Source organism: Scleropages formosus, chromosome 1 (genome assembly GCF_900964775.1).
Source record: "Scleropages formosus chromosome 1, fSclFor1.1, whole genome shotgun sequence".
NCBI lineage: Eukaryota > Metazoa > Chordata > Actinopteri > Osteoglossiformes > Osteoglossidae > Scleropages > Scleropages formosus.
In genome coordinates, this window is record NC_041806.1 from 13,545,846 (window position 1) to 13,557,066 (window position 11,221).

The 11,221-nt window shown below is 48.0% G+C and overlaps 1 pseudogene; it reads left to right on the forward strand.

Annotated features, from left to right (window-relative positions):
* LOC108937847 (CCR4-NOT transcription complex subunit 1-like) overlaps positions 1-10,647 on the forward strand; it is a 20,918-nt pseudogene extending 10,271 nt beyond the window's left edge.
* Positions 10,648-11,221: the final 574 nt, after the last annotated feature.

The window sequence follows — 11,221 nt, forward strand, 5'->3', positions numbered from 1 at the left end:
CAGACAGGTCCTGGATGACAGACGAGACAAAGCGCGGTTCAAAAACCCCTTATGACAAAAAAATCAAGGCGTCCGTTTACCCCGCCCGGTATGGGGTCACCGGGGCCCCACCCTGGAGCCAGGCCTGGGGGGGGGGCTCGCATGCGAGCGCCTGGTGGCCAGGTCTATGCCCACGGGGCTTGGCCGGGCTCAGCCCGAAGCCACAACGTGGAGCCGCTCTTCGGTGGGCTCACCACCTGCCGGAGAAACCATAAGGGGCCGGTGCGTTGTGATTTGGGCGGTGGTCAGGGCCGAGTGCCCGGCCGACCCAAACCTCGGGCGCCAACTCTGGTTTTTGGGACTTGGAATGTCACCTCACTGGCGGGGAAGGAGCCTGAGCTGGTGCGGGAAGTTGAGAGATACCGTCTAGATATAGTCGGGCTCACTTCCACTCACAGCTTGGGTTCTGGAACCACTCTACTCGATCGAGGGTGGACTCTCCACTATTCTGGCGTTGCCCAGGGTGAGAGGCGGCGGGCTGGTGTGGGCTTATTAATAGCCCCCCAGTTCAGCCGCCATGTGTTGGAGTCTACCCCGGTGAATGAGAGGGTCATCTCCCTACGCCTTCGGGTCAGGGAACGGTCTCTCACTGTCGTTTGTGCTTATGCGCCTAGCGGCAGTGTAGAGTACCCGGCCTTTTTAGAGTCCCTGGGGGGCGTGCTGGAAAGCGCTCCCACTGGGGACTCTGTCGTTCTACTGGGGGACTTTAACGCCCACGTGGGCAGCGACAGTGATACCTGGAGGGGCGTGATTGGGAGGAACGGCCTCCCTGATCTGAACCCGAGCGGTGAGTTGTTATTGGATTTCTGTGCTAGTCGCGGTTTATCCATAACGAACACCATGTTCATGCATAAGGGTGTCCACCAGTGCACTTGGCACCAGGACACCCTAGGTCGGAGGTCGATGATCGACTTTGTAGTCGTTTCTTCTGACCTTCGGCCATATGTCTTGGACACTCGGGTGAAGAGAGGGGCTGAGCTGTCAACTGATCACCACCTGGTGGTGAGTTGGATTCGATGGCGGGGGAAAAAGCTGGACAGACCTGGCAGGCCCAAACGCATAGTGAGGGTCTGTTGGGAACGTTTGGCGGAGGCCCCTGTCAGAGAGGTCTTCAACTCCCACCTCCGACAGAGCTTCAACCAGGTCCCGAGGGAGGTGGGGGACATCGAGTCCGAATGGACTATGTTCCGCACCTCCATTGTCGGTGCGGCTGTCCGGAGCTGCGGCCATAAGGTCTCCGGTGCCTGTCGCGGCGGCAATCCCCGAACACGGTGGTGGACACCGGAAGTAAGGGATGCCGTCAAGCTGAAGAAGGAGTTCTATCGGGCCTGGCTGGCTCATGGGACTCCTGAAGCAGCTGACAGGTACCGACGGGCCAAACGGAGCGCGGCTCTGGCAGTCGCCGCGGCAAAAACTCGGGCTTGGGAGGAGTTCGGTGAGGCCATGGAGGAAGACTTTCGGTCGGCCTCAAAGAGATTCTGGCAAACCGTCCGGCGACTCAGAGGGGGGAAGCGGTGTTCCACGAACACTGTTTACAGTGGAAGTGGTGCGCTGCTGACCTCAGCTGAGGATGTTCTCGGGCGGTGGAAGGAGTACTTTGAGGATCTCCTCAATCCCTCCGACACGCCTTCCGCAGAGGAAGCTGAGGCTGGGGACTCGGAGGGGGACTCGTCCATTACCCTGGCTGAAGTTGCTGAGGTAGTCAAAAAACTCCTCGGTGGCAAGGCTCCGGGGGTGGATGAGATCCGCCCCGAGTTTCTCAAGTCTCTGGATGTTGTGGGGCTGTCTTGGCTGACACGCCTCTGCAGCATCGCGTGGAGTTCGGGAACGGTGCCTCTGGACTGGCAGACCGGGGTGGTGGTCCCTCTTTTTAAGAAGGGGGACCGGAGATTGTGTTCCAACTACAGGGGGATCACACTCCTTAGCCTCCCTGGGAAAGTCTATGCCAGGGTACTGGAAAGGAGAATCCGACCGATAGTCGAACCTCGGATTCAGGAGGAGCAATGCGGTTTTCGCCCTGGCCGTGGAACACTGGACCAGCTCTATACCCTCACTAGGGTGTTGGAGGGTTCGTGGGAGTTTGCCCAACCAGTCCATATGTGTTTTGTGGACCTGGAGAAGGCATTCGACCGTGTCCCTCGTGGCATCCTGTGGGGGGTGCTTCGGGATTATGGGGTTCGGGGCTCGTTGCTACGGGCTGTTCGTTCCCTGTATGACCGGAGCAAGAGCTTGGTTCGCATTGCCGGCAGTAAGTCAGACCTGTTCCCGGTGCATGTTGGACTCCGCCAGGGCTGCCCTTTGTCACCGATTCTGTTCATTATTTTTATGGACAGAATTTCTAGGCGCAGTCAGGGAACGGAGGGTGTCTGCTTTGGTGGCCGCGAGATCTCGTCTCTGCTTTTTGCGGACGATGTGGTCCTGTTGGCTTCATCAAGTCAAGACTTGCAGCGTGCACTGGGGAGGTTTGCAGCCGAGTGCGAAGCGGCGGGGATGAGAATCAGCACCTCCAAATCCGAGGCCATGGTTCTCAGTCGGAAAAAGGTGGATTGCTCCCTCCGGGTTAGGGGGGAGTTGCTCCCTCAAGTGGAGGAGTTTAAGTATCTTGGGGTCTTGTTCACGAGTGAGGGAAAAATGGAGCGGCAGGTCGACAGACGGATCGGTGCGGCGTCCGCAGTAATGCGGTCATTGTACCGGTCTGTTGTGGTGAAGAGGGAGCTGAGTCGTAAGGCGAAGCTCTCAATTTACCGGTCGATCTACGTTCCTACCCTCACCTATGGTCATGAACTCTGGATCATGACCGAAAGAATGAGATCGCGGATACAAGCGGCAGAAATGAGTTTCCTCCGCAGAGTGGCTGGGCGCACCCTTAGGGATAGGGTGAGGAGCTCAGTCACCCGGGAGGAGCTTGGAGTAGAGCCGCTGCTCCTCCGCATCGAGAGGAGCCAGTTGAGGTGGCTCGGGCATCTGTTCCGGATGCCTCCTGGACGCCTCCCTGGGGAGGTGCTCCGGGCTTGTCCCACTGGGAGGAGGCCTCGGGGCAGACCCAGGACACGTTGGAGAGACTATGTCTCCCGGCTGGCCTGGGAACGCCTTGGGGTTCCCCCAGAGGAACTGGAGGAGGTGTGCGGGGAGAGGGAGGTCTGGAGTACTCTGCTCGGACTGCTGCCCCCGCGACCCGGCCCCGGATAAAAGCGGAGGAAGATGGATGGATGGATGGATGGAGGTCAGTAATACTTGCCTTAACCTTCTTGTGCTCATATTTAGATGTAGTGCTGCTACTTGTTCAGTCATTTGTTTTTAAATGAGCTTTGTGGCATGGTTCTTTCCATTCTCTAGGTGTGTAGTACATAGAGTATGGCCAGCAGTCATGAAAGCCTAGTGTTGAGATACAGGATCCCATCACTTCAGCCAACCAGGTCCTTGATCAAGCTCCTGCACAGTTGCCTGGACAGGCCAGCCACAGGGCACCTATCACCTCTGCCACTGCTCCTGATAACACTGCTCTCACCAAAACTGCCGTTTCCAGGCTTAAAGATGTGCCAGTGAGTTTACTCAGGGGTCAGCAGACTGGATTATGTAGCAACATGGTTATGTTCCAGCTTGTTCCTGCACACATTGACACAGTAAACTAAGTCATTTAAAGTGAATGATTCCTGAGTGTTTTGTCCTTTTGTTATGGTGAAAATTGTAAAATAATGGGCCTTTTTATGATTTGCAGGGCATGTTCACCCCCCCCTTTCCTTTCTAGCCTTCTATAAACACAATCAACACTGATTGTAGCCACAAATTGAGAGAAAAGAACCCCCTGAAACTGCCCAGCAGAAGATTGCATTCATTTTCAAAAACTTGTTGCGATCAAACATGTCCCAGAAGGTGATCTTTAATGTTAATTGTGTGCAAGAAAGTCTGTTTTTGATCATTGAAGTGTGCATTGTTGAGTTACACAATACCCCCATCTCTTTTCAATGCTGTGGAAAGATTCAGAATAGTGTGGTGCCCTTTGAACACTCTACTCCTGTCTCCAAGGTTGAAGAACTGAAGAACACTGTGAAGGAGGAGTTCATGCTGTGGGTGTCACAGTACCTGGTCATGAAGCTGGTCAGCACTGAGCCCAGCTTCCACAGCCTTACTCCAACTTCCTGGCCATACTGAAAAACCAGGAGGTTTGTCAGAATGGTCCTTAATGACACTTACAAAAACATCAAGGTGAGACATGAGACTTATTTTATATGGAGAGCAAAATGTCACCTGGTGGTTGAGGAAATGCACTTGAGAGTTACAGGATAGAACTTGAACAGTTTCTTCAGAAGATATTGTACATATAATAAATATTAGTCATTAACTAGCATAACTTTACTAATCGTGTGATTGCATGTCTAGCAATAGACATTCAGTAGAAACCATACTTCAATTTTTTTTTTTTTCTCCCCCCCCCCCCGGCAAGCAATATGTGGTGCAATACTCTTGCACTGCTGGACAGTGGCAGCATTCTGCATCTCCCAGTCTGTCACATGGTTGTGTGTTGTGCATCCATAATGTCACAGAAACTACCATCTGTGTCTCCTGCTACTGGTAGGAAGAAGAGGGCAATTACTCTTGATACTTTCCATTCAAGATAATTTCCCTGCATGAAGGCGGCAGGCCCCTCTTGGCCATCGCATGTTCGGTAGGTTAGGTGTAATTAAATGCATTTGACTTACAATGGGTTTGTGGGCCCGTGCCCCCCCCCCATTTCAGCTTCCGTGACTTCAATGTGTACTCGCTGTTCGGCTTGGCCCCCCACATTAGTGTCAACCCCACAGTCAGTGTCTTGTGGCTGTTAAGTCCCTTCACACGGTCAAGGATCTACTTAGCGATTTTTAGTTTGTTGCAGTACAGTTGACATTAAATGCCACAATTCTCTTTTACTTGTATTATAGCTGTCTGCCCTAGCAAAACATTTACCCCATAACAATGTGAAAGGTCATTTTTGTTTGAGGAATATAAACTGACTCATGGTGGTGATGAGGATGATACTATGGTAAATGCTTACCTTTCTGTGACATGTACCTTTTTCCATTGAAGATCATGGCCTTTCATCAGGGCTATTTATATGTGGTCCAGGGCGTTACACTGACACCACTTATTACTCACCTCAGAACTAATATAGAATTTTGTCAAGGTGATTCACTAGGACCAAAAAAACTGACCTTAGCATGTCAGGATTGTAGGCTGAACAGCTCTGACTGAAGATCAACCATACATCAGGGCAAGACTGGAAACAATGTTTTCATGGCACGAATAATGGCTGCTTAAACTGCTAGTGACTTTTGCTGCTAACAAGTGCTTGTTTCTGGACTTTAGATTCCATTGCTGCAGGCCCACCCCCAACTGAAGCAATGTGTGAGGCAAACCATTAAGCATGCAGTCCAGGAGCTCATGCACCCTGTGGTAAACCAATCAATCAAGATTACCATGACAACCTGCAAGCAAATCAGGAAGTATTTTGCACTAGACTTGAACAAATCACGCATGCATGTGGCAGCACACCACATGATGCGCAACCTGACAGCTAGCATGGTCATGATCACCTGCAAAGAACCTCTGCTTGTCAGCATTGCTGACAACCTGAAGAGCAGTTTCACCACAGCTCTTCAAGTGTGTTCTGTCTCATAGCCCCCCCCCCCATCTCTCCTCTAGCAGGATAGTGTCTTCTACATTGTGTTTGCTTGAACTCCAGCTGTATCTTCACTCTCTTGCCCAGAATCCAACTCCACAACAGAGTGACATGATGGAGGAGGCAGCCGCTAGGATTGCACAGGACAAGTGCAAGCTGACCTGCTGCTTATTCCAGAGAACTGCTGTGGAGAAGCAGGACCAGAGATGGCCAAGAGACTGGCCACCGTGAGCAACACTTCTACCACCTAGTCAAAGCAGGCCACAAAAATCTGAGTTGCTGCCATTTGCCTCATTATTGCATATGCTTTATGTCCCGCAGGAGTTTGAGTTGAGGAAACATGCGTGACAGGAGGTTCGCCACTGTTGTGGCTCAAGTGTCCTCACTTATTAGGCCGAGTGCATGCCATAGCAGATCCAGCTTTAAGTGGGAGATGCACCGCCATCAGCTCATGTGTCCAAATCCTGTTGAAGCCTGGGGACCTCACGGTATGCGAACAACAAGGGTAACTACTGGTCCTACTCCTTGCCAGCATCCAAAACAAGCTTCAACATATTTATCAGGGTCTGATTAAACCGCTCAACTAGTCCATCAGTCTGTGGGTGGTAAGGAATGGTTCTGATACACCTAATTCCTACAAATTCATAGACCTGTCTGAGGGTTTTACTCATAAAATTATGACCTTGGTCTGTTAAAACCTCCTGGGGAACACCCACTCGCCAAAAAAAAAAAAAAAAGTTGGAGCAGTGCTGTGGCAACCTGTTTGGCACTCGCCTCCCTCATGGGAAAAGCTTCTGGATTTCTAGTTGTATAATCACATGACTAAAATAAACCTGTTTCCAGGCTTGTTTCTCTCCACAGGACCCACTACATCAACACCAATTCTTTAAAAAGGAGTATCGACCGCTGGTAATGGAATCAAAGGAGCACGTGCTCCTGAAAACTGACACTGTGGACAAGATCTACAGAATTTCTTCATGCAATCCTGGCTAAAATGTTTACATATTCTTCCCAGTGTCTTCGTGTAGGCTAGATGTCCAGCCCAGAGTATAGTATGCCCAAGCTGCAATACTTCTTTCTTGAATTTCTTTGGCACCAATTGCAACTTGTCCTCACTCTGCCTATGGAGAAGACCATTCTGTATTAGGTAGCCTCTATTCTCTAATCCAGTAACACAACCTTCCTCTACCTTTTTGAAGCATTGGGTTAAACTGGGATCTAAGCACTATTCTTCTGCTAGATCACCAGAAAAATGCAAGTCAGTTTCAGCTAAACTAAGGGGATCAGCTTCTGACTGTAACTGCATATCAGAACATTATGACCTCCCAACTGTCTGTTTACACCCCGCACACCTCTCTTCCTTAGAGTGGGCTCAGTCTCAACATCAACACCCTGAAAAGGTAATACATCCAAAAGTTCAGATTTATCCTGTTCCTTAACCTTTGCATGAATAATCACACCATACAGTGCTGTTTTACTGACCAAGTCAGGCAACACAGGAAGATCCTGCCCCCATAGCTTAGGATAGGGCAATCTTGGCACTAGTCCTACCCTCAACAAGAAGGTCTGGTCACAAACCCAAGTGTACATATCAGCAGTGGTATGCTCACTTTGGTCACCATGTACACAGCGTACAGTAAGCTTATCCTCCTCATTCCAAAATTCTTGGGGGGACTAAAGATGCCTGTGCTAAAATCTGTGAACACCCAGTATCTGCAAGGCCTACAACAGGCTTCCCATTGAGTTCAACTGTAATAACAGGTTCCCTATTCTGTAAAGCTCCTATAGAGGAGGTGGGCCTGGGAACATAGCACAAATGAGTATATTTAGTCTTTTTAAGTGGACAGAATGGACTTTTATGACCTGGGGCACCACAAAGCATGACACTAAAGTTTTATCTCTGGGCTCAGACTTAACGCTATCAAGACCAGTGGGCAAGGTGTTCTTAGGATAACTGTTTAACATCAGAACCAGCTCCTTTACACACACTATCAGACTTACCCCTGGCTTGACAGTCAAGTCGCTCAGCATAGTGATGCATCTTGGAGCTCTTGTGGGCTGCTACGTAGTTCTCCACCAGTTCAGCTGCTTCTGCTGCTGTTGCAGGACTACATTCTTTAACCCAGCTCTTCACTTTTAGGTAGCAAACTCACAAATATTGTTCTAACACCACTGTCTGCATGACATCCTCTTTGCTGCTTTGTTCAAACTTGACCCACTTACAGAAGAGATCCTTCAGCCGTACATAGAGTTCCACTCAGCGAGTGCAAAATCCCATTTCTGACACCACATGTGAAGATATGGATGACGGATAGAGACAGCAGTGGAGAACTGAAATAGCTGGACCAAAAAGGTTTATTTCCCTTTACTTAAAAGATGTTCTTCAAAATACATTAACCCCAACTAAATACAAAAACAATCATTAAATTACAAAAGAACATAAGGCCTATGAGCCATGGGCTTAACCCCTTACACTAACAGCAATACACAGCTCTCCTAGTTGCTGTGTGAGTGCTTGTCTGCCTGAGTCTACATACATTTGCATCAGTAAGTAACCCCCCACTAGTGCCCTAATACAAACTTATATAGCAGTAACTCCGCCCTTCTGGCAGCACCATACAGCCTCAACTATTCTAAAGTGCATTTCCCCCAGAAATAACATCCAACATAAATACAAAAACATACAAGCCATACAAAACATTTTTCTACTATAAATATTCCTATGTTACAACTTATAAAAACATTTATCCCATTGCACAGTAAAACACCCCTGTCAAGTTGGTTGTGGCCAAGGAGTCCCACCTAGAAATACCCCAAATGGTTCACTCTGGGTAGGCCTTTCCCAGCACCCAATCTAGTTCAAACAAAAAATGTCAAGTGGAATACTGGACCAAAATAAGCAGTGTAGCATCACAAGATGAAATGCATGTGAATAGGCAACAAGAGCAACAAGGTTCAGCACTTCATTGGTATCTTGCCTGCATCTTACTGATTCCTTGCTACCAACATGCCTGTCACAGCTCACTATGTGACAGTAATACTCCATGGCAACATACACTTTTCATGCCGCATTATTTTTACTATTTTTATCATCTCAACCCGGCGTAGGACAAAGTGGTTATTTAAATTGGATGGATGGATCATTTTCACTTTCATTTTTAAGCTTTTTCTTTTCAACCACCAGAACACTCACTTTTTTCTATGCTAACCATTTTAAATAAAATAGGAAATTGCAAATGAAAAGTTTTGTAAAAAAAAATATGTTGCTGCTAGATACCAAAAATGGAGTCAATAAGAAATATGGTGCCTTGAGGCAGTGTGGCAAGCTGATGCTATTGTACAACTGGTGGAATAGTCTTTGTCAGACACGACTTAATATAGGGATTCTAAGATAATGTAAGGTTAAGGCGACAGCTCTTGTCTCACATGGTGCTGCTTGAAAGTAACCTCTATCATCCCTTAGTTTTACCACAGAATTATTTAATCAGAATAAGTCTTTTCATCTCGTATAATAGGTGTGTAGTTACTGTTTCCAAGTGTTGGTTTAGAGGAAATCATGCATGTTGTATGAAAATGGAAGTAGTGCAGATGCAAAAATTAGTTGCATTGGTTAAACCAAGTTAAACCAGGTGTGTAAAAGTCATTTACTCAAGTTCATTTTAAGATTTAGATTTTAAGTTTAATATTTTTATAGAAGAATAATAACCATCCCTTAGGGTTCACAGACTTTGATACAGTGGTATATGCAATAACCTGAGCACTACCTGTATATAAAATGTCAGTTTGTTATAATTCTTTGTCCCACATTTGTTACAGTATTATTTGTGCAGCTGTTCAGGCTCTTGTGACCGTTTGGAGCACATATGCATCAAATCTTTTGTGTGGGGTTTAACCTTTTCCTGAGTCCCCAGGGAGTAGAGGTGTTGCTCGATGTCACCACGATTTGCATCTGGCTCAGGTAATAACCCCCCACAGTGTGGCATTATTGCCACGTGCAGTGGGCTCTGTGTAATCTTTTGATGTAAGTAGTCATTAACTGCGGTTATAGTCACACCACTATCTAGGTCTCTATTGGAATGGTGACCATACTGATTTTATAAAACTCACAAGAGAACACCTGTGCTACACTTAGTGCATTGTCTGCCTACAGAGTGATTTTACTAGGGCAAAGAATCCACTGCTGGTTGCTGAGAGTCTATTGTCAGTCTATTTATGTAAATATTAAACATGTTGCCTGCCCCCTCCTGGCCTCTGTCCATGGAGAATGGGTTGCGCTACATGGCAGCAGCCTTTGCCATGCAGCTGGTTAAAGTGCTGTTGGTGGACAAAGGCAGTGCAAGTTCTGTCACGGAGGCATACCTCTTCAACACTATTGAAATGCTGATGGACACCAGCGCCCACTCCAGGGCCTGTGCTTCTGAGAGGTGGGTATCCAAGCTGAAGCTCATAAAGACAGCGCTGTATGCTCTATTGACAGCATTTGTATGCTAAACCCTGTTTCATTACTAAGAAAGTAGAGCCACAGGTTCATTGAGCAATGGTTTCACCTAATGGTAGATCTGATAAGGTGCTGTATTTGATTTTGATTAATTTTAGCCAAAAAGATCTATTAGATAAACAGTTTTGGATGTTTGTGAAGAAAGGTCTTGCCAAGTTGGTCTGAATGGTCTTTCTGAATCAATGTCTTGCTACCTACTCCAGCCTCCCTCAACTGATGGAGGTGGTCCATGCCAACTACAAGGCCATGATGGACTGTGCTCTAGGAGGACCCAACTTCATGATGCACCCAGGGATCTCTCAGGCATCCAAGTACAGTGACCCACCAGCGAGAGAAGGCTAAGTACTTGTTGCGGGAATGGGTTAACCTGTATCGCTCTTCCACTTGGACTGGAATCTCACCCTTCCCCTGTACAAAAGTCATCACTGTTAAATTTCTGTTGTGTGGAAATTGAGCAGCTGCACAGAGGGAGTTAATTACCTGGCACTATTAAATGTCTTGGTGTACTCGACTAGAAGAAGTTATGCTGTAGTCACACCATTTCTTGCTTTCCTGAAAAGTCAATACTGCTCTGTGTCTGTGGCTGACTGCAGCTGAGACAGAGCTCCTTCCTGTGACAAGTTGCTAAGGATTAAGCAATGTGTTTTGAAGGCAGAGGGGTTTCCAGTTTTAAGTATAGATTTCTGTGTTGTACTCTTCAGTTGGTTTCACTACGAAATAAGTATGTTGTGCAGAATACACACACACACACATTTTCAGAACCGCTTGTCCCATACAGGGTCGTGGGGAACTGGAGCCTACCCGGCAACACAGGGCGTAAGGCCGGAGGGGGAGGGGACACACCCAGGATGGGACGCCAGTCCGTCACAAGGCACCCCAAGCGGGACTCGAACCCCAGACCTACTGAAGAGCAGGACCCCGTCCAACCCACTGCGCCACCGCGTCCCCTGTTGTGCAGAATAAAGAAATACAAAGTCCTTGGCTGTCTTTGCCAAACTTATAATTGTGAAAAAGTAACAATGGATACA